The 24,254-nt window shown below is 44.7% G+C and overlaps 1 protein-coding gene across 4 annotated transcripts in view; it reads left to right on the top strand.

The window, feature by feature from the left end:
- The window catches only part of FBLN1 (fibulin 1), a 139,306-nt gene that overhangs the window by 6,901 nt on the left and 108,151 nt on the right, over positions 1-24,254 (top strand). The gene's annotated exons all lie outside the window — the stretch shown is intronic.

Raw genomic sequence — 24,254 nt, 5'->3', positions numbered from 1 at the left:
TCATGAGCATGTTCTGAAATTTGGCCAGAACATACAAGATAGATTTTCTATGTCAATTTTTGTACTGATAGAACTAATAGACTTGATTTTATGATGAATAGAATTTTCAGGCAGAAAATGATATAATGCTGATCAATCAATTTATTTCAGTCATTGACCAAAAACATTACATTACACAATAGCCAATCGTAATTTACATAAAATGTGACAAAACTTGGCCACTACAATTGTGTACTTATAATTAAAATTTGCTAATAAATAAAATTCATCTGAATGTCCTGGAAACCTCTCAAGCAGAGGAGCAATAAGATTTAAGCAATCATCCTTGTAAAGTGCACAGTGTAGGATAACATGCTCAATAGATTCAATAACACCCAGTCCACAAGGGCAAAGGGGAGATGTATATGGAACTCCTCTAAACCTCCCAAAAAGCACATTTAAACACGCTAAAGACAAGGCCTGCCTAAACTTAGGAAGAGTGATGTTAATTAAATAAGTAGCCGGTTTACTGCTGAAAATCTGATCTCCTAAGTACGAGCCTTTCGGAATTTTAGTAACTTCAGACTGTAAATCAATGTTGGAAATACGCTGCTTGATAACCTTCCCCACAGTATCATGCCCCAAACTGATAAGGGTGTCAAGTGAGAGCCCGTAAAACTGGGATTTTGTTTTGACAAGGCATTTCCAAGTGGAACCAAAAGGATCGGTTAATACCAGATGGGCAATTCCGGGTTGAAGAAAGACCAGTTTAACCAGAATGCAAAAATGCACTTCCAACACTCCGCTTCTATCGAGCCAAGTCCCACCTCTCGCCTGATAACAGAATTAGGGACACATCCAAGAAGCTGTAAAACAGCCCTAATAAATTTTGTTTGTACAGCTTCCAGAGATACAAAATTATTATAAGGGCCAAGCTGAGCCCCATATAATAATTGAGGATAAACCCTGGCAGTAAACAATTTAATAGCAGCCGGAATGTATAGTGCTCCTTTTGTAAAATAGAATTTCCTGATAGCATATGCTGAGGCTTGAGCTTGCTGAGTGTACTTTAAAAAAACACACAACTTAAAATTGAGAGTGCATTTCATTCTTACACCCGAAACCATTTACTTTTACAACCCGATCCTGTGGCTAAGTTCACATGTAGCTTGGAATCAGTAGTTCATTCTCCATCATCCTGCCCATCTTCAGGCAGGCATTTAGGGAGGTTATACCTTCTCCTGATGATGTTGACATGGAGAAATAGATTTGGGTGTCATCAGCATACTGATAACACCCTGCACCAAATCTCCTGATGATCTCTCCCAGCAGTTTCATGTAGATGGTAAACAACTTCAGAGACAATACAGAGCCCTGAGGGACACCATCCCAAGTTCAGTTTTTGAGGAACAACAGTCCCCGAGATACACCATCTGGAATCTGCCCAAGAGGTAAGAGTGGAACCACTGCAAAGCAGTGCCTTCCACCCCCAACCCCCCTCAGACATTCCAGAACGATACTATGGTCAATAGTATCGAAAGCTGCCAAGAGGTCCAAAAGGACCAACAGAGTCACACTTCCTCTGTCAATTCCCAACTGGAGATCATCCATCAGGCTGACCAAGGCAGTCTCCACCCCATAGCCCACCCGAAAGCCGGTCTGAAACGGGTCTAGATAATCAGTAATGCTGAAAAAGCCACTTCCAAGTATAGAAGAAAGTTGCTCCCGCATTTCTGTTATTGCTATGCAATACAGAGCTCAGTATATATCTTTCATAACTGGAGATCCCTTACTTTAGATGATGTCAGCTATTATTATTATTATTATTATTATTATTATTATTACATTTATATCCCGCTCTTCCTCCAAGGAGCCCAGAAACTACATACTTGAGTTTCTCTTTCACAACAACCCTGTGAAGTAGGTTAGGCTGAGAGAGAAGTGACTGACCCAGAGTCACCCAGCAAGTCTCATGGCCGAATGGGGATTTGAACTCAGGTCTCCCTGGTCCTAGTCCAGCAGTCTAACCACTACACCACGCTGGCTCTCCTCTAACCACTATTATGGAGCCTGATCCCCTGTGAGGGTGCCAGCTTCTGTGCCGGAATCTATTTCCATGGCGGGACCACTGGCAGAATGGACGCTGAGCATCCACAAATTACATATCACTGGTATATCAGAGAGTTGCACTTTTCTAATCCTGCCAACTATACCAATATATCTCTTATCAAATATGTTCATCAAATCCATACATTACAGTTTTTATGTCATTCACTTTAAATCTCAGTTACCAATGTCCGATTCCAAGTAGGATAGAATATGCTGAGACTGGTGAGTTTGAACATTATGCCCAGTCTTGGCATATTGTTCCTGAGACTGAAACAGGGCTCACACATGTTTCCAGGGCTGCAGCAGCTTGGCTGAACTACTGATTCCAAGCTACATGTGAACTCAGCCATAGGATCGGGTTGTAAAAGTAAATGGTTTCAGGTGTAAGAATGAAATGCACTCTCAATTTTAAGTTGTTGGTTTTTAAAAAAACTATACCCACGTTGCTTTCAGGCAGAGAGCATAATTTATAAATATTATAAATCTATTAATCAGAAATTTGTGAAATAAGTATTGTTGTCATAATAAACTGGTGAGTCCAGGAGGAGTATTAATACCTTAGTGTTACATATGTTTTCAAACAGGTGAATGCTTGTGAGGCTTAACAATTTGCAGGTACAGTAAAATCCACAAAGTGAACATACTTCTATACATACCCTTTGACTACCGTAGTTCCCTATACTGTAGTCCCTGGACATGGTCTACTATAAAGGCACACAATGTAGTAACTTGGGAGATGCAAAGTCAGTCTGGGCCAAGTTCAAGAATGTCTCCACTGATTATCTCTGAAGTGTCATGCTCTTAACTTGTAGGAGAAAGATGGATGAATATTGCCACTGATTGCCCGTGAAAGGTAGAATATTGATTTGACCTTTATGCAATCTGCTTCAGTGACAAGCTTTAAGAAACCATATCATATCTATCCAGATATGCATATATGTCTGCATCTCCTAATCCCAGGGGAGAACGAGAAAAATGGTCCTGCCACTCTGCGGGAGCTGCTGACCTAGCAGCCGCAAAACTTCCTCTGAACTACTGCCAGTGGTGGTGTTGGGGTGTGTGTGTGGGGGGGGGGGGCGCTATGGAAGTCCGGGAGACATTGCTTCCCTGTCCAGGACTGAAGGGGGCTGGAGCACGGCCTCAACAATGGCCATACTAGCCATACCCCCAACAGCCAGTCAGGTGGCCATCCCTGTCTCATGCCTCATCCATGAGGCTGGGGCAAAGAGCCCTCCCCCCAGAGAAGCTGAGGCAAAATTCCTGACTTGACTTTCTCAACCAGTTACATAGTGGACATTTCTATGAGATCTCATTAATCAATTTTAATGGATTTAGTTTTGTCACATGGATATATTGTGTTGATTTGGAGGAATAAAATTTACTTGAGATATGTTACCTGTTTAGCATATGACACACAGTTTTATTAAATTGAACATTAGTATTATATTTTTGGATAATTCTTTTGTATTGAAGCCAACTGTTGAATCTAAATAGGGTTTTTGTGTTTTTGCTCGGCTACACTACTGGCTCAGGTCACCAGGGCCAGGGAACAGGATTAGCTCCTACCTCAGTGGTATACCTGAGTGCAGCTTTTAACTTTTAAAAAACTTTTTAATAAATTGCTATTCATTTTTATGTACAAAACCTGTGATGGTGGCAAAATGTTCCAATTGTTTCTGGCAGTAGGTATTCAGATTCCCCACCATGGAGTTGGGAAAGTAATTTAAACATTTCTCTTTCCCCTTTCTGTCTACCCCTATGCTGTTTGTGGCAGTTGCCTTTTGAACATCCTCTTTGCACATTCAGATTTGGTGAGACAGTCTTAAATTCTGATCCAGAAGACAAGACTGGGAGAAATAAAGGGCTTTGGGCATGATTTACCCTTAGATTAGACTCCCCATCAGTGTTCTCTCTGATTTTTTCATCTGTGTGCAGAATGAGTTTTATTCTGGGCAGCAGTATCAGGGCAGTGTGTGCACATGTGCAATTGGAATGGGGCCTTCTTGATTCAACCTGAACGGGATCTAAAATTAACTGAGTGGAAATAAAGAAACTTGTGAGCATGCACATGTGTGCACGCCTTAGAAGGAACACTGCTCCCCACTGCATTCCACATGAGTTCCTACTCTTAATTAGGAGGCAGTTGGAAAATGGTAATTCTTGCAGAACGTGGAGTGACTCTTCTGAAGATGAATAATTCTTACTCTTATATACTCCAGAAAAACATTTTGGGTGTTAGCGTGGTCTGTGCTTCCAGTTTAAATTCACATAAAAAGTGTGCTTCAAGTATCAGAATCTTGGACTGGTGTTGCATAATCTATTCCCTGGCTGGTTCTTTGGCACACCTGGGTACTATGAAGACTCAGCTTAGTAGTATAAGTAAACATCTGGAAATACGTGCATTGTGAGTAATGGATGAGCTTATGATTTGTAACAGGAAAAAGATTCCAACGACCTTGTGCAATTGTATTTTTTGAGGCTATGAGTTGTCCACACATCTATTATAGTAGTAAATTTTAACTGAGTTTCTTTCATTTGGGTTGAAGCCCATAAAGGCTTGACCATTTAAGGAGTCTGTCGCATATTGTTTTTTGCAAGCTGAGTGAAGTGTGGCTCAAAAAAGAAAATAGGCCAAACAAATGGGAAAACCTTCAAAAATCTTTGGGTTGCTGCCTTTTTAATGTTTTAATGGGAAAGGCTATTGAAAAAAGATTAGAAATGAGAATGTTTATTTGGCAATCTAACAGAGCAGTTACACCAATTCAGCCATTACACCAGAATAGCACTGGTTCCAAATACTCAAGATCCAACATTTGTCCAGCACAAAAGAAGAGGGGAAAACAAGAGCCATAAACCAAATGGTATAGCCCCCCCCCCACCACCACCATGCCACTCCGCTAGCATCTCTGAAACAGCACTACTACATGCAAATCAAAGCGACACTTACCAATGGCATCAGCAGACCATCTGGGGTGTGTGTTTGTGTGTGTGTGATGGCTTGGAGATGCTTCCTGCTGTCACCAGGACTAGGAGTCACCCAGAACAACATGCATATTGTAACCCCCGGCATGTATCCTTGGGTATAATCCTGTTGAGTGGGCCTTCTCTCTACTAAGTGAGAAAAGGATGGAAACTGGATAGGTTAAGCAGCCACAGCACAAGCCCTTCTGATGGTGCTCCTTGGAAGTACAGTGGCACAGAGCAGCACTTGGCAGACCTCCAAAGACAGCAGGGGTGGGTGGGTTAGGGGCTTCACTACACATATACTGGGCTCTGCTGTATGCCTTGCAGCCCCACTCTTGGAATACAGTGGCCCAACAGACAAGGATTACAGGCTCAACAAATAGTCAAGATGAATGTGTATCCAGTGTCATGATCCCTGAAACTGACCTCTCCTCATCCAAGAGAGAGAAGGAACAGGATGTGAGAACTCCCCCACTCCAAGACTCGGACGAGCTAGCACTCACCCCTACAAGTATCTAGGTGATCCTTGGGGCCTAATATGCAGCTCCACACCTAGCAACAGGCTCCAGGCTGTAAGTAGCATCTCCTCACCCCACTTCCCGGGGCCAAGCAATGCTCCCAAGCACTTAATAGTCAGCATCTGCCAAGGGGAATGCCTCTGCACCCAAACACACTGGCAGCAGCTGTGGGACCCCGTGGGAAATGGCATTCTGTCACTTGCTCCTGCCCTATGGATATGCACTATGTGGACTGATATTACACACACACACACGTAAACAAGTCATCGCGGGTGGCAAACGTCCCTGCATGGCAACACACTGCACATCTAATGGTTGCTCCAGATATCCTCCACTCCAGCTACCACCCCCACCCCCGCCAAGATGTATTCAGTTTCTGTTCATAGCATATCATCAGGAGCCCACTGACACTCCCAGACATGAGAAGCCATATCTGAGGCAGGGACATTCTCATGGCACTGAGCATATCCCAGGATAGTGACAAAAGCATACCAGGGCTAAGAACTGGATAGAGAAAGGGTCCCACGCCCTCAATGATATCTGGACCATGGACAAAGTGCAAGGGATATAAAGGTAAAGTGTGCTATCAAGTCAATTTCAACTCCTGGTGCCCACAGAGCCCTGTGGTTTTCTTTGGTATAATACAGGACGGGTTTACCATTGCTTCCTGCCGTGCAGTAAGAGCTGATGCCTTTCAGCATCTTCCTATCTCGCTGCTGTCCGATATCGTAGCAGCGGGGATTCGAACCGGCAACCTTCTGCTTGTTAGTCAAGCATTTTCCCACTGCGCCACTGAAGGTGGCTTGTAAGGGGTGTACTATATCCTATATCACAACATGAGTCTGTTGGGCTAGGTCTCAGAGAAGATGAACTACTGGCACACAGTTCCAATGTATCACTTACAATTCCTTAAGAAGAGGTTCAAGAAGGTGGCCTACTATCAACACCAGTACTCTGAGATTATGCCCATTTCCATTGCGTGCTATAACAAGCTTGAACCCATTCTCCTAGAGCAAAGGGATGGTGTGGCCCACCATACTGTCCACCAGCAACAAGCACAAGGGGGTCAGCAAGCTGCCAGCACACAAGGCCACCCCCTGCAGGAATGTCCACAGACCCCCAACAGGGCTCTGCAGGTTCAGACACCCACAGCTATAATGAACCTCTCGGGGAAGAGAAGTGGTTGTGTGAATGCAGCTGTAGGTGCCTAACTATCTCTTCATCAAGGTTGAGGAGGGATTTCACTCAGTGAAGGAAAGGGCCTGTGAGAGGGACCATGCAATTCCATAGCCCACTTTTAAAGCCACAGTTCATAGAGACCACTACACTAGCCGAGTCACTGACTTGTGGTTTTCCTTGGCTTAGGAGTGTCAAAGTGGAGTTGGAGGGCACAAATCTCCACATTAGATAGCCAAGGGCTACGGCCATTGTTTTTTCATGGACACTGGGTTTGTTGAAGGAGCTGGAAAGTAAGATTAGCTACTGCTGCTGCTCCTTTTTCTAAAGAGACATCTTGCCATCCACTTCCTATGCCTTTTCATGCTGTATCTTGGCTGCCAAAATCCCTCAGCAGCAGCAGCACAGCTCCAACTGCCACTTTGCTCCCTCCCTGTGTCTTGAGTGTCTTCAGTGCAGCTCCTGACACCCCACCATGAGCCTCCTTTCCCACATGCTTCTGCTTGCCTTCCAAACACTCCTCATCTGCCCAAACATTTCTTCTCCATGACCGGCTTAAACATTATTGTAATCGATGTTTCCTTCTTCACTGGTGCAGGCAAGTGGCAAACTCTCCACCCACATTGGACAATTTCCTCCCTTGAATGGAGGGGGGAGGGGCTGAGGTATGTGGTAGCACTCTTGTATTTGTAGTTTAGTCCTCTTGCCTTCCTAAGGGGTAGATATGGGTATTGCTTACTACGCATGAGATGGTTCAGTAGGCAGGGGCTCCTACGGCTCAGCATTCCTCCCCTCTAGCAAGTGTAATGTGTCCCAGGTCTCCTCCTGAGCTTGAACTTGGTGCGTGGGATGGGAGATTGTTTAAGAACAAAGAGGGAGTGGGGAGAAAAATGATGTAGCACCAGCAAATCAGAAAAGGGTAAAAGTGGGGAGGACTCTCAAAGGTGCTGATGAATTTCAATAGGTTTATTCAATATTTCCTTCCGCTAATACATTTTAATAAATTTGTTCAGTATTGCCTTATGTGTTTTGAGCCAAGATGAACTTCCTTGGAGGCAATTCTAAAACACAGTATACAAAATAATACAAAGAGTCTGTATATATGCAATATGATAATTGTAAAAGTGAAAACTATCAAAATATTAACATGATAGTGCATGAATAAAACCAATCATAATAATATATTATCTATCCAAATATTAAATAATCAATGTTTTAAGTCCTCAAAACTCATACCATGTAATCATATAAAAGATATAAAAACCACGTAAAGCTAAAGATATAACAAAGTTAACCATATAAAGTTTCAGTGCAGACAATCATCTGATATACAGGAGGACCTTATTTGTGGATCCAGCACCCACATTTTTGCATATCCACGTTTGGGTAAATGACACCTGACTTTAGTATACATGGGGGTGGGGGTAATTCTGCATATCCACAGATCAGAGGGTGGCCGGAAATGACCTTGGAGGTCATTTCGGGTCCCCATTTTGAGCTCGGGAGCCATTTTGTGGCTCATTTAAAAATGTATATATTTAAAAACCTGTGGGTTTTTTGTTTTGATTTTTTTTTTGGCCAAAAAATGGTGGAATCTTGGACTCTTGGTTTTTTCTTTCTTTCCTGACTTGCTAGGGACCCACGGAGCACCATAAGCCACTTTCCCCCACACTTCTAAGGCCATTTTCACTTTTCTCCCCCTCTATCTCTTTTGCAACCCCTGGGAACCTAACCCCCGTGATCCCATAGATATGATGATTCAGTATTTGTGGTTTCATTATCCGTTTTAATTGCGGAGAATGGAACCTCCCGCATTTTGACCTCCTCCTGTGACATCCCCACAGGTGTACAGTGCTTCCAAGGTGCTCTGAATACCACCGTACTGCACAAATTCAGGGGCAAACCTCCAACCTCCCCCTGCAGATCTAAGTGCAGGAGGACGACTAGGTCATGTCCATGTCATGCTACACTTTGTAAGATGCTCTGAGTGCCTTGGAAGTCTAACATTACACTGATTAACTCCAGTCGTGTTGTGTTGGGAGGTGGGGGGATTATTCCTTACTTTGCACTGACTGCACTTGGTGGCACTGTGTGATTCCAGAGTTCAACATGACATCCAAAACAAGACCTAGCGCTCCGAGGTAGTTTGCTGCTAATCACAAATTTTGGCTGGCTGGTAAAACCAGAATGAAAAGCTAAAGACACCAGATTACAAAACAATACATGCTTTATTATTCAAAAATATAAATACTACTATACTAATACTGTAAATACTAATGAAAAATACTGTTGTGTATTGTGGGAAGTGTTAATGTTGCTTTAAGACAGGCTTCAGCCTGCTTAGTAGTTGTTACAAGAGTTTAAGTTTGTTGTTAGGCAATGAATTAGTCTGCTTCTAGTTACAGGGCTGATGACTTGATGCAGAGGCCTGCCTGGCTGCCTTATACCTTCAGTTTAACATATTTAAATGGAAACATTGTTGTTAACATTTCTTCATTATCTATCTATCTATCTATTTAACATATTTATTTATTTAACACATTAATCTTACATCTCTGGGTGGTTTACAACAAAATAAAAACAAAAAGTATAGCATTAGTTAAAACAAAAACAAAAAGTTTAAAACATTACAACAATTTAATATATTTAAAATGATGTTTTTAAACAACACTTAAACCATTAAAACATTATTAAATTAAAAGCCTGGGTGAACAGATGCATCTTTATAGACTTTTTAAAAGTTGTCAGAGATGTGGAGGCTCTTATTTCACTAGGGAGCGCATTCCAAAGCCTCGGGGCAGCAGCAGAGAAGGCCCATCCCTGAGTTGCTACCAGACAAGCCGGTGGCAACTGCAGACGGACCTCTCCTGATGATCTGAATGGGCTGTGGGGTTCATGACAAAGAAGACGTTCTCTTAAATACCCAGGGCCCAAGCTGTTTAGGGCCTTATAGGTTACTAGTATTTTGAAGCCCGTTATGATAACGGGCGCTAGCTTTCTCTCCCACCCTTTTGTGTTCTTGACCTTTTTTTTTTTTAACCTTTCTGTTTGTGTCTCTCTCTCTGTCTCTCTCTCTCTTTTTGCTTCCCCCTCTCCCCTCTCTCCCTGTTTTTTTTGTCTTTGTTTTTGTTGTTGTTCTTCCTTCTCCCTTATTTTGCTCTTATGAACTCATCAGTCTTTTATTCATCAAATAAATGTTTTTTTGTGTTTTTTTTTCTATTTTGGTTCTCCCACCTTCCGCTTTTATAGTATTCCGCCACCTCTGGCTCCCTCCCTTGCAAGGAGGGGGACTCGGAGCACCCCACCCACCAAGCTTCCCGCTGCCCGTAGTGCCTCCTGCTCCCGTCGAGCCCAGACCCTTCACTGCTGCCTCCTCGTTCCTTGCGGCTGGTCCGGGATCTTTGCCGCCGCATCTTCTCTTTTAGGGGCTTTTATTTGTGCTGCCCGCCCTTGCTGGCTCTCGCCGAGGTTTCTTCTTGTTAGCGGCACGGCAAGGAGCTGCCGCCCGCGGCTGGTCTGGTGCCGCCGTCACCTCTGCCTGCCCCCGCGAGCCATTATGTCGCCCGCCCCCACCGTTTCTTCCTTCCTTGCCTTCCTCTCAGTTCTTCGTGGCTGGCCTGGTGCCGCCGCCGCCGCTTCTGCCTCCCTGCAGCCGCCTCTGCCCTTTCCTGTGGCCGCCTTTGCATTTCCGCGGCCGGGCAAGGATCAAACATGGCCGCCTGTTGCCTGTGTCTGTTTCTGCTTTGGCCGTTCTGGGCATGCGCTTCGCGCATGCCCAGAACAGCCCAGGGAGGCACGAACGCACGCCTTGGTGTCCGTCCACGGACAGACACCAAGGCTTTTATTAGAGAGGATAACCAACACCTTGTATTTTGCCTGGAAACATATCGGCAGCCAGTGTTGCTCCTTCAGTACGGGAGTAATATGGTCCCTCCGAGATGATCCAGAGACCAACTTGGCTGCCGCATTCTGGACCAACTGTAGAGAGTCAGTGTGGTGTAGTGGTTAGAGTGCTGGACTAGGACCGGGGAGACCAGAGTTTAAATCCCCATTCAGCCATGATACTTGCTGGGTGGGTCTGGGCCAGTCACTTCTCACTCAGCCTAACCTACTTGACAGGGTTGTTGTGAGGAAAAACTTAAGTATGTAGTACACCGCTCTGGGCTCCTTGGAGGAAGAGCGGGATATAAAAATGTAATAAATAAATTAATTAAACACAAGGGCAGCCCCACATAGAGCGCATTGCAGTAATCCAGTCTGGAGCAGATGTACCACTGTTTTGAGGCCATTCATCTCAAGAAACGGATACAGCTGGTGTATCAGCCGAAGCTGATAGAAGGCACTTCTGGCCACTTCCACAACCTGGGATACCAGGGAGAGGCTTGTATCCAGAAGTACCCCTAGACTGTGTACCTGTTCCTTCTGGGGAAGTGTGATCCCATCCAGAACTGGGAGATCAAAATTGTCTCTGGGGTTTCGACCCCACACAATGACTACCTTCGTCTTATCTGGATTCAGTCTCAGTTTCTTATCCCTCATCCAGCCCATCACCAACTTCAGGCAGGCATTTAGGGAGGTTATTGTCATGAGTTTGTCCGTTCACTACCTGGTCCAAGGTCTCTGTCCGGGATGCCGGTTGCTCTGGTATCCACTCTGGTCTGTAAGAAAGCACAAGAGACAAATCACTACCGAGTATCAAGTTCCACTGTCTCCCTCACACCCTATGTCACTCACCAGATTCCAAGAGTTCTGAGCCCAAAAGTCCAAGGTATCACCAAGTGAGGTATCGAGGCTGGATAAGCTGTCTGGTCTTGCTCAGGAATCAGGTTTCAAGCAGGGAAGCCTGAGTCTCCAGAGTCCAAACATGAAGCTGGGAATTCCACGAAGCCAAGGCTTGGTCTGTAGCAAGCTCAAACGACGTGTTGCTTCCAGCAACTTGGTCGTTGCCTGTTGACTGACTTATAGTACTTAGCCTAATTGCTCTCCTCCTCCAGCCAGCTGTTAGAGATTCAGTGTTTATCTTGGTGCTTGCTGAGGAGCTGTTGACTCCGTCTGAGTGTCTGCAGCTGCTGTTGGCATTTTGTACGCCTCTGCTCTTGGGGGGAGTTAATGGTTGTTCATCCTCCTGCCTTCCATCCCCCATCTCCTCTGCCCCAGATGGGCCTTCTTGACCAGAAGCTTTGTCCAGACTCATCTCAGCTCCCTCCTGTGGCCTGACAGCCGAGCTCTCCCCTTCAGATGCCTCTGCCAACCTGTTGTTCTTCTTCGCTATCTGAGGACGAAGGCATGACAGTTATGCCCTCTCCTGATGATTCTGACATGGAGAAATAGATTTGGGTGTCATCAGCATTCTGATAGCACCCTGCACCAAATCTGATGATCTCTCCTAGCGGTTTCTTGTAGATGTTAAACAACATCGGAAACAATATGGAGCCCCAGGGCACACCATACAAAAGTTCAGATTTTGAAGAAGAGCATTCTCCAAGGGACGCCATCTGGAACCTGCCAGAGAGATAGGAGCGGAACCACTGCAAAGCAGTGCCTCCCACTTCCAACCCACTCAGACGCTCCAAAAGGATACTATGGTCGATAGTATTGAAAGCCGCCGAGAAGTCCAAAAGGACCAACAGAGTCATACTTCCTCTGTCAATTCCCAATTGAAGATCATCCACCAGGCCAACCAAGGCAGTCTCCACCTCATAGCCAGCCCAAAAGCCAGTTTGAAATGGGTCAAGATAATCAGTTTGTTCCAAGATTGTCTGGAGCTGAGAGGTGACCACCCTCTCAATTACCTTGCCCAGCCATGGAAGGTTGGAGACAGGCCTGTAGTTGCTCAACTCTGAGGGATCTGATGTAGGCTTCTTCAGAAGTGGTCTAATAATTGCCTCCTTAAGACAAGGAGGCATCCTACCTTCCCTCAGAGACACATTTATAATCTCTACCAGGCCTTCTACAACAACCCCCCTGCCAGATAGTATAAGCCATGTCAGGCAAGGGTCAAGAGAACAGGTGGTAGGCCGCACAGTTCCAATCAGCTTGTCCACATCCTCAGGAGTCACAAACTGGAACTGATCCAACCTAATCACATAAGAGGAGTTGCTGGACACCTCCACATCAGACACTGAAGTAATTGTGGAGATGGAGTCTAAGTCGGCCTGAATACGAGAGATTTCCCCCACAAAGAATTTGTTAAACACATCACAGCGGGTAATCAATTGTTCCAGATTCTGATTCAAGGGAGGAGGGGCACATACTAGCCCTCTCACAACCCTGGACAACTCCGCTGGACATGAACTTGCTGCACATATCACTTCTTTGCTGCACATATCGCCTGAGCATAGGTCTTTACATGATCTCTATGTTGCAATCTGTCGGATTTGAGTAGAGTCTTTCTCCACTTGCGCTCCAGTCATCTACCTCACTGCTTCAGCCCCCGTAGTTCTTTCATATACCAAGGGGCCAGTTTTGAAGTGGGTCAGAGAGGATGCTTAGGAGCAATAATGTCTACTGCCCCGGTGAGTTTGCTGTTCCAGTTCTCCACCAGGGCATCAACAGGATCACCGGCAGAGCCAACACTAAATCCCTCCAAGGCTTCTTGAAATCCACCCCTGCGAAGGTGGGAAGTGATTGTGTGTCTTACCTTAACCAGATGGTGGTCCGGCCATGACAATGGGGAAATCACAGGGTTCCCCACCCACGGAACACCACCCTGACCAGAGTGAAAGACTAAATCAAGTGTGTGACCAGCAATGTGCGTTACTCCCGAGACCACTTGATAGGCCCATAGTTGTCATGGCTGCTATGAACTCCTGAGCCGCCCTGGACAAATTGGTCCCAAAGTGAACATTGAAGTCCCCCGGCACCACAAGCCTGGGAGACTCCAACACCAAGTCCGAGACCAAGTCCGTCAGCTTAGTTAGGGACTCTGTTGAGCAGCGGGCAATCGGTACGCCAACATAAGTCCCAGTCTATCCCTGGTCCCCAAACTTAAGTACACACATTCAATATGGTCCAGAACCTCAACAGGGTTCCTGGTCAGGGAGATATTGTTCTTATCGACCACAGCCACTCCACCTCCCTGCCCACGGTCCCTCACCCGCTCCTCAACAGAGGAGGGAGAAGCTGGAGGGAGAAGTTGGGACAACACTGGGCCCCCAGCCTCCCCCAGCCAGGTCTCTGTAATACATACCAGGTTGGTGCTTTCATCCAGAATCAAATCATGGATGGTTTCTGATTTGTTCTGGACTGACCTGGCATTACAAAGGAGCAAGGTGAGGTTCCAGGGTTGGTTGGCACTGCTCCCCAAGGTCAAAGAGCTGGCAGGACAGCAGGAAGGGGAAACAGCTGTTAATTTTCCAAGTCCCCTTCCCCTATAATGGCCCACTGACCTGCCAACGTTATTTCTTCTGTTCTCCACCACCACCGGAATTGCTGCCCCATGATCAGTGGATACGCTCCCTGTCTCCCCATTTCCAGATAAGCCCAGACACATATATAAACAGAATTAAAACAAAACCACCCAGGACTAATTAAAACAGAAGCCTCATTAAATACCCACCCACATGTGAATTATTGTGTTCGGAAACCTGGCCCTTGCCCTCACTGTCCCCCGAAGTGGCTTCCCCAAAGGGGTAACCCCCTTTGTTGACGCTCCTTCAGTGGTGACCCTGCCGCCACAATCAGCGCCCCTTTATAGGCCCAGAGATGACCACCCTGGGCAGATGGAAAGCAGGGACTGCTAAGTCACTCCTGGGCCCCGATCCTGCAAAGCAGCCACTGCTAGAGGCCACACTCCCACAGGTCAGGCAGGGGGCTGGCAGATGGTGTCACCCTCTCCCTCCTGCAGGCAGGCATTCACCAGCAGCTGCAGCAGCAACAGACAGCCAACACCAGTCTCTCACCCTGGGGACTGTCTGGTAAGCAAGTGTTCTCTCCCTCAGCAGGAATCCTGGTATTAACACAGCAGTATCCTGCTATCTTGTGTGCTCACAACACTATAAATGCAAAGTGCATACATAAGATATTGTAATTATAATGAGCAAACAAAAAGACAAGACATTGTTGGGCACCCCAACATTAGAGGTACCGGCCCAGAAGTATATGGAATTCAGGCCTGTGTCTGATTTCATTTTATATTAAGAGTTCAATTAAATGCCTGAACTTGAGGTGAACATGATGCCCAGATCTCATGACTGCTTGGTAAATGATTTGTAAAGGCAGGGGTAATCTAGCATTGGTTATCAGTGTTTGTGGAACTCACAAGAGACACAATGGGTCAGGCTTAATTACCAGTCTCACACTGCTGAAATTAACTTGCTGCCCAGTAATCCCCTTACCTCACTGACAGGATGCTTCTGCCTCAGTCAAATGTATTGATTAACTCGTCTCACACATGTACCCCTTTTTATGTTACTTTAAATATTCTCTTGTTATAATTACACACTAGATAGAGGTACACAAGAAATAATGTAATTGCTGTCTCACACAAATAGAACTAATTCTCTCACTAACTCCTGACTTTTAATACCTTTTGGGACCAGGCTAGCAAACCTGGGACAAGAAAAGGGGCCCATTTGCAACTCAGAGATGCAGATTTGCTTTGGGCAATGTCCCCTCCTCAAGATAGCAGCTAACAGAAGATGAGATTGAGATCTCTCTGGACTGACCAAATATCCTGAGCTAATTTTGGTAATTAAAAGACAATATTCAGAGGATAGCAGGAATAGATGCCTTTTGTGATCCAAAAGACTCAACTGAACATCAAAGGATGGAACCACTATAAGAAAGAGTCTCTGGACATGGCAGACTAGCAATCTTGTGCCTACAAGCAAGATCTGCTCACAAGCAATCCAAGAGTTTGCTGCTAAGCCGCGGGGCAACAAGCAGGAACTCTGTCCATGGACAGGAGCTGTCTGTGACTTCCACTGCGCAGTGAGAAGTCTAGACTTCCCCAGCCATGGGACCTTCACACTCTGCTTCGCTCTGAGCAAACTGTCTGCTTGACCACCAGAAGCCGGACCACCGCTTCCAGGTTGCTGATCCCAGCTAAAGCCTCACTTCTTCAGCTGAAAGATCCACCGTTCTCCAGCCTCTGATCCTGGTAATATGCTGCCTTCACAAGCCTTGGATCCCTACTTTCCTCCTCCTTACTAATCACTGCTACCCCCCTTCCTAAGTCCCCCCCTCCTTCTTCTTTCTCTGCTTCTCTCTAAATGTTTTATTTAGGATTTGTTAGATTGTTAGATAGCTGTAATTACTGATTGCACACACATATGTTAGTTAGGCACATTACACTACACCTTGAATCGGAAACATGTTTTTATTTTGTCCCGATTAGCAACTTTTTATAATAAAGCCCATTGAACTTTCTGAGTGTGTCTCTATCTATCTCTGTTTGCGTGCCCAGATCCTACATGGTCACCATCTCCAAGAACCAATTCAGTTTGTGTATGATGTGACTTTGCCTCTTTCCCTCTGAGCATGTACAGAGTGCGAAACCAGGTATAGTTCACAACAACATGGAGCACTATTTCCATGTTTCAAATTTCTTCATTTAAGTTTGTATTTTCAAAAACATCAATATATATGCTCCATGTATAATATAATATATTATAAATGTAAAATATATAAATGTAATAAATAACTACATAAATAAAAAAAAAAATTCTCGATTTATTATATACACAGGAAGCTTCAGAACACTCACTACTGTGTCCAACTTATTGGTAGATTTCAATCATTTATCTTCAAATATGGATCCCTTTCAAGATTCAATTTATGCTGATATTGAATAATTAAGAAGTGCATCTCTCAACTGAATATGAACACCTTTAGCAAAAGGTACAAATTATTAGGGCTGTGCATTGCATTGAACCGACGTTCAGAATTCATGCAATGTACGCTGTTTTGAACCATTTTTCATAAGATGCAATCTAATGAAAAATTTCTCCATTGAAAAGATCCAGTTTGATACAATTCAATGTTCTATAACTTATCAGACTGAATTGGCCAGGTGGGGAAGGTGGCTTACCAAGAAGCCTACATGGAAATTGGCTGTCTTCTGAGCACCCACAAAAGTGGCACTTCAAAATACACTCCCCACCCCACCGGAATTACCCCACAATGTGCTGGGTAAGGAAGCAATGTCACAATTCTTCCCCCCGCCCCCAGTGTACTGCCAGGTATGGGGTCGGGGTGACAGTTGCTCCCTGGGATAGGCTTGTGCCCGAAACGTTTCGGCAGCCATTGAAAAGGCCGCCGAAACGTTTCGGGTGTCGGGGCAGATTCGGTGATTCGGCGCCGGCGGGGGTAGGGCTTTAAGGGCGGGGGAGAGTGTACTCACCCCCCCCGCCGCGTTTCCCCCGCCGGCGCTCTCCGTATTTGAAGCCCCTCGGGGCGGCAGCGTTCCTCCTTGCCGCCCCGTTTGCCCCCTCGGCCGGAAGTGGCCGGAAGTTCCGAGTGCGCGTGCGCGCGCACGACGGGCGCACGCGCGCTTGGAACTTCCGGCCACTTCCGGCCGAGGGGGCAAACGGGGCGGCAAGGAGGAACGCTGCCGCCCCGAGGGGCTTCAAATTCGGAGAGCGCCGGCGGGGGAAACGCGGCGGGGGGGGGTGAGTACACTCTCCCCCGCCCTTAAAGCCCTACCCCCGCCGGCGCCGATAAATATCGTGCACATCCCTACCCTGGGATGCAATGTTGTGATGATGCTTCCTTTCCTGGAGTATTGTGGGGTGATTCCGGAGAAAAGAGGTGGCATTTTAGAGTGCTGCCACTATTGCTGCTCAGAAGCTAGTTGATTTATATGTAGAAGATAGAAGAAAGCCCACTTCTTTGTTTCAGGTAAGTCCCTTGTGCACGCGCGCGCACACACACACACACTGATGAATTGGTAACTAACAACTGTGTGCAACCTAAGTTTCAATGCACTGTCTAAATTTTAGCACAAAAAGGAAGAGTAGCAATATAATAATAAACAAAATATAAGGATGAATAATTATAAACTCTTCCCAACTTAGATTAAAGCAGTATACTCATTGAATCGCCTCCAAAGACCAACTCTTTAGAGATTCTGCTTCTCAAAAGAACTGTTCAGACTAGCCAAAATGTGCAGTCCCCTTGCAAAATGTTTGTCGTAGGCTACAGAAGAGACCAAAAAGAGCTAGATAAGGTTCCTGGGCTTTGATAGCTTGTTCTCTCAATGTTTTTGTCATTTATGAAATTTTCTTGGATATGTTCAACAGTATGATAAAATAATGTGAAATCATTGTGTTGCAGCATTAGTTACACAATAAAAATGTCTGCTATTTCATGTGTCTAGACTTTTATCTTGGTCTGTACTGCAAATTCATGTCATCTGATCAGTTTCAACATCTGAACTAGGAACATGGAACATAAGATTTATAGCTGAGTATTCACAATATTTTAATAGTAAAAAGATGGAAGTTAGCTTTAATAATTATTACTGACCACTTCTGGTCTTGTGCTTGCTAGCTATTTTGACCTCTAATCCAATAGTCATTGAAATTTCTCAATCTGAGGTTTTTGGCCAACCAGAACAATGCTTCCAGCCAATTGTAAGGATGCCATATTAAAATTAAAAACAAAGTCTTAAATCATTTTAAGATGATTTTAAATCATCTTACAATGCCACTCATTGATATCATTCACTGAGATCATCAGAAGGGATCCACCAGTTCATCTTCAGGTGTCACCAGTTCGTCTGGTGGCGGTCTGGGATAGGGCCTTCTCTGTTTTCGCCCCTAGGTTGTGGAATGTGCTTTCCATGGATATAAGAGGATTGTCTTCCCTGGAGACCTTCAGGAGAGCCTAAAAGGCCCATCTTTGTAGCCTGGCTTTTAATATTTAGTTTTAATTGTAATTTTAATCTGCTTTAATTGGCTCCTGATTTTAATTATGTATTTCTGTTTTTAGTGTAAACCGCCCTGGTCCACTTTGGGAAGGGTGATATCTAAATCAAATAAATAAATTTGTGTTCCTTATGTTGCATATTAGCCCACTAAAAAGTGTTTGCAGTAAATTTAGTTTGTGCTAGAAAGGGGAGGTCCTTTCCATAGGTGAAGTGAGGTAGTCATCTCAAGCAGCAGTTTATTGGAGTGCCAGTGGGTCAGCAGGGTGCCACAATTACCCATTGCCTTGAAAAAATGTTTGGAGGAGAGAGGCAGCGTTTGGACTCTGCCTCCGATGTTCTGAGGTCTTTGGCCAGCACTGTGCTAGAGGTTGTTCAATTTTCTAAAAAGAGGAGGGCCAAATAAATTGTTATAGGGCAGCACTGTTCCTTCTAAGGCGTGCACGTGCTCACAAGTTTTCTGATGTCCGCTCAGCTAATTTTAGATCCTGCTCAGGTTGAATGAGGAAGGCCCTACTCTGCATTCATGTGTGCACACAGTGCCTTGGTACTGCCACCCAGAACAAAACTCATTCCACACAGAGATGAAAAAAATTAGAGGGACCACTGTAGGGCAGCCAGGTGTATTTATTCATGTGTCTGCCCCATTCATATATCAAGCAGCTGATAGTGGTTTGTCTAATTCCTACACCAATGAGTGGGTGAGAGGAATTTAATATTTCCCCTTCACTGTGTAACTTGCCGGTGCTCCAAAGCTGGGCTGGGTAGAACAGTTCTTGAAGCAATGGAATGTCAGAGCTAGGGTGGGCAAAGGTTTCATCCTCCTTACCTACATGCCTCTTTTGATTGAGAAAGACACCTGTGACCACTTCAATATGTGAACGAAACAGACATGTGAACAGCAGATGTGGCTGCCTCCGTCACACTTAATTTGATCCTAAAGCTAAATTGATCCTAAGACTTGGTCTTAAGCAAAAAAAATGCCTTGAAAAACCGTGGGTACTGGCTGATTGGAGGCAGCTTTGCAAATAAGGTCCAAAAAATTATTGGTCCACAAATATTTTTGGTAGCTCACCTGTTCACACATGCCTATTGTTAGTGATCTGTGGCCTAAAAACAAAGCTTTCTTTCTGATTTGCTGCTTCTTATTAGAGCAGAGCTAAAAGGGCACTGTATGCAGGCTAGTGCTTCCATCAACATTTTCATTCTTTCAGTGTTTTGTGTTTTTAATGATTGTTCCAAAATGAAACAAAAAGCTTTGCCTAATTAGGAAGCTTTTATCTTCACTCTGTATGTATCTTCTTGTCTGACATAATCGCATAGAGTGTGTGATCCTTGATTAAGCTGGGATCACTCTAGAAAGAAGCCATAGTGTGTGGGGTGGGTGGGGGTGGGGTTAAAAGAACAGCATCAGTTCAGGGGAAACAATGGCCCCAACAGGATTTATTTTTTAGTGAAATTTTCTCTGTCTTTTAGGGGAAAATATTTCAGCTCCTCCAAAGTTGTGATTTTGACTTATGCTGAAAGACATCATCTCATACTGCATGGGAGATGGCAAACCCCTCCCAGGAGCAGATTAATCTTTTTGCCACCCATAGGCAAAAAGGCTTTTGCTGCCCTTTTACCTTAAACAAAAATGGTTTGCCTTTTTTAATATAAGGTAAAAGGGGGGACTTTCTCTTCACCCACTCCACCTTTGCCGCAGCCACCACTGCCCAGAGAGAGGGGCAGCAAAATTTGAGGAGGGGCAAAATTTGCTGCTCCTCAAATTTTCTACCGTAGGTAAATGCCTATTCTGCCTCTCCGTTAATCCACTACTGACCCCTCCTGTATTCTAACAAAGAAAACCACATGGCTCTGTGGTTGCCAGGAGTGGACACCGACTTTACAATTTTATAAGGGTGCTCAAAACTTATGAGGGCAGCAAGCCAGGTAAAAAAATGGTGCTGCCGCAGTTGCCGCTTCTCTTAGCTTCTGTACCTGCAGCCTAACAGGAGGACAGTCCATTCAAGGTTGATGGGGGGTGGGGAGAAGGAAAGCAAATCAGACGTGTGACTTTGAAGACCAGCAGGTTTTTTGCCCATCGGCTTAGGACTTAGGGGCAGTGAGAACTTCAGCAGCAGTAACCTTATTCTTAACTTGCTCTGCTGCTAGTTTCTGAACAGAGATGTGAAACTGGAATCTGGCTGGGATGTAGGAACAATTTGTTACAGTGCGACACTAAGGCCTTTAGTGTGACATGGTGCTGCCAGGTTTGGAGCATATAAGGAGAGGCTTAAAAGGTGGCCCTGGGTCATGTGACCCAAGGGGTCTTATATGATCAAGGGGGTGAGACTATCTCATCATTGCACCAGAGGTTTTCAAGCATGCAAGGCAAAGCCTTTCAGGGTCAGCTTTAGGGGTATGTGACCTGTGTGACTGAACAGGACACCACATTTCAGGGGGCACCATGGAAGGGTGCCATGAACAGGGTGTCACACTTCAGGGGGTACTGCTTGGGGTATAATACTTGCAGTTTTTTACTGGGAGGCTGAGATTCCAGTTTTCACACAGAGTACCAGTTAGCCTAGAACTGCCATGTAGCTCCTGGACACCCCCAGACCTCACTAAACTTCCTCATATGCTTTGAAGCCTCTCGTGTGAAGTGGTAGAAGGTTGGCCTGCCTCATGCTGTTTCTTCAAACATCTTGGAACCTGACAGAAAGTGGCACATCCTGGGTCCACCTAGAAATGTTCCTTCCTCATTTGGATCCTGGGATAGTCACTAGGTTCTGAGTGGAATTAATCTGCTTTATCCTTCACAAATGTCAATTTTTGCACATGCAGAACTCATCAAGCATGCATTTTAAAACTCAGGAACGCATACTCAAGTGCAAAGTAGTAATATGAGAACTGCCTCTTAATTAGTGTTGCCACATGTCCAAGACTGGCCTGGTCTGATCAGGAAATTGGTGTCCTGAACACGAAATATCCAGGAAATTGAGTGGGAATTTTTGTCATTTTTTCCTGGTGTTTCTCTCCAGGAATGGTAGCTACACATGGTGTCAGTGTTTCAAAGCCTCATATACTTTCCCTTTCTCTGGCACCAGTGCTGCTGAGTGACTCTCTCTCTATGGCTCAGGAAACCCCTTCCTTTCCCTTCTGGATCATCTATAGTTAGCAAGGGCGGTAGTGAGCCTCTAGGTTTAGCTGTGAAGTATATGGACAGACTTTTCTCTAATGGTGTTGCAGGGTCCCCTCTTCTCTCTAGAACAATTATTGCCTGATTCAGCACCTGCAGGTTTGTAAAGGTCCCTCTTAGCCAACAGGAAGTATCTCCTGTGTGGATTAGCAGGAAAAAAATGCAAGGAGCAACAGGCCATAAAACACAACTGGTATTAATTGCTACAGTATGAAGAATGGAGGTCTGCAGAAGCTCCACCCCAGCTATTGCTCCAAAAACTATATGCACTCCTAACCATCTCCTGTGCAAAGAGTGCTATAGGAGGAAAATGTGTGAAACAGCCACCAGGCTTCTCTACCAAGCAGTCTTTCCAATCCTGGTTTAAAAAGTGGGGTTTTAAAACTTGCGTCCCACCCCGTTTCGGATGGCTGTGTCCAGGAATTCTCTCCAATGTATGTGGCAACCCTATGTTTTAGTCCAGTTTACTGCTTAATGCTTATACAGGAATGTGTCAAATTGCTGGACATAACAATTACTTGTGTATAAGTTCTAGTGTTCCTCTGTTTGGTGAACTTGCTTCCATGAAGTATGAAGTTGTGTCTGTGATGTTCATTAACAGTATTTATTTTGCTAGCTCTGGCTACCATCCACAAATAATATGAAGTCCAAATAACTAAGGGTGCAATCCATGCACAGTTAAGCTGCTTAAATCCTACTGATTTAAGCACGTTATTTGTGCACAAGACTTTAGCCTATTTAGCTTAACAGTGTTTGGGTTTGTTTTTTTCCTTGATATATGATTTATGCCAGCTGTATATTTAATTACCCATTCTTTGTAATTTTCCATTCCTTCATTTCTGTGAATGATTTCCCCCCTCACTTGAGATACTCCTGCATCTTCTGATTTGTTTAAAACAATAGATTTGTTCATTATGTATGGCTTCTTTAAGAATTACTGCCTAGCCTGTCCTTTTAATTTAAATGCAACTACTTTGAGTAATTTTCCTAATGTCAGCCACTGTTTCTAGCAAAAAATTACCACCTTTGAATCCTTCAGTCCAGTTGGATTGGGAAACTTCATCTGTGGACATTTCTCTCCTGATTGAGTGTGCAGCTGCAAGCATATTTCTGAGGCTGAGAATGGTGTTTTTTCTCCCCCTCTCCGCACCGCCAGACTTGAGGGTGGTTTAAAAGAATAATTGTAGACTGAGAGAAATTTGCCTCTTTCTCTCATTGAGAGTCACCCAATGAAACTTCTTGGCACTAGACAAATGGAAGTAGTATTTAACACAATGCATTTTTAGCTTATGGACATAAGATGTGGTGTTCAGGGCTGGTGTCATGGGTGGGCCAAGTTGGGCCTGCACCAATCAGCTCATACCCACCAACACCTTTGGAGGGCTAATGGCAACCAACACAGCAGACCCTTTTGCAGCAGTGGCATGAGTTGGCTGACAGACTTGCGCCATTGCTGCTTGCCATTGGACACCCCCTGTTAAAACTCAGCGTGGAACTTTGAATGATTGACGTGGCAGGAGCAGTTGAGGTCGGGGGTTAAGAATCATCCAGTTTAAAATACATGACAGTGTTTAATGATGATGTTGGGTAAGCTTTATAATGCTACAGTGAGATCTGTTACCTATATTTTGACAATAATAATTAAAGAAATATTATAATTATATGATTGAGTTCAGAGTAAAATCTGATTGAGTTCAGAAAAATATGAAAAATTTGATATTTTCAAATTTCATATTTTCAAATTTGAAAAACATGAAATATGAAAAATATGATTGAGTTCAGAGAAAATCTGTAGTCCTCAGATAGTTTTTAACATCCTCCCTGCCACCCCATCTGCAAATGGATGCATCCCCAGAGGCCTTGCTGGAGTGCCACTAACTGGAGAGGGAAGAACTGAGTGAGGGTGGCAGCAACATCTCCTATTTGTTTCTTCCATCCAGAGGTGGGAATGGGAGCCACTGCTGCCTACTCACCTGGTAAGCTGGAGTGAATCTGAGCATACCATGGAGGTGGGGTGGGCACAAGGCCTAGTCTTGTCTCAAGACCAGGCACAACCTGGTGCCAGCCACTAATTTATATGGACTTCTAAAAAGGATTAGACAGATTCATGGTCTTTAGTCATGATTGTCAAATGGAACTTCCATGTTCAGAGGCAGTATCTGTCTGACTATTAGATGCTGGGGACAGACGATAGGAGAGGGCTGTTGCCTTTCTGCCCTCCTCCTGAGTTTCCCAGAAGTAGTAGCGGGCTAGTGTTTTAGACAGAGTGTGAAACTAGAGGTACCTTTGGTCAGATCCATCAGGACCTATGTTCTTATGTTTACAAAAAACTTTCAATGATGTATAGCAGGCCTGCACAACTCAAATGACCTGGTGGGCCGAAACCAACCGTGACTTGGTTCATGGGGGCCGAGGTCAGTTCCTAGGGTGCTGATTATTAGAGTAACACTTAATATCAATC

The sequence above is a fragment of the Hemicordylus capensis genome, chromosome 5, assembly GCF_027244095.1.
Source record: "Hemicordylus capensis ecotype Gifberg chromosome 5, rHemCap1.1.pri, whole genome shotgun sequence".
NCBI classification, from domain to species: Eukaryota; Metazoa; Chordata; class Lepidosauria; order Squamata; family Cordylidae; genus Hemicordylus; species Hemicordylus capensis.
The sequence above is the reverse complement of the archived record's forward strand: the minus strand, read 5'-3'. Positions and strand labels throughout refer to the sequence as shown.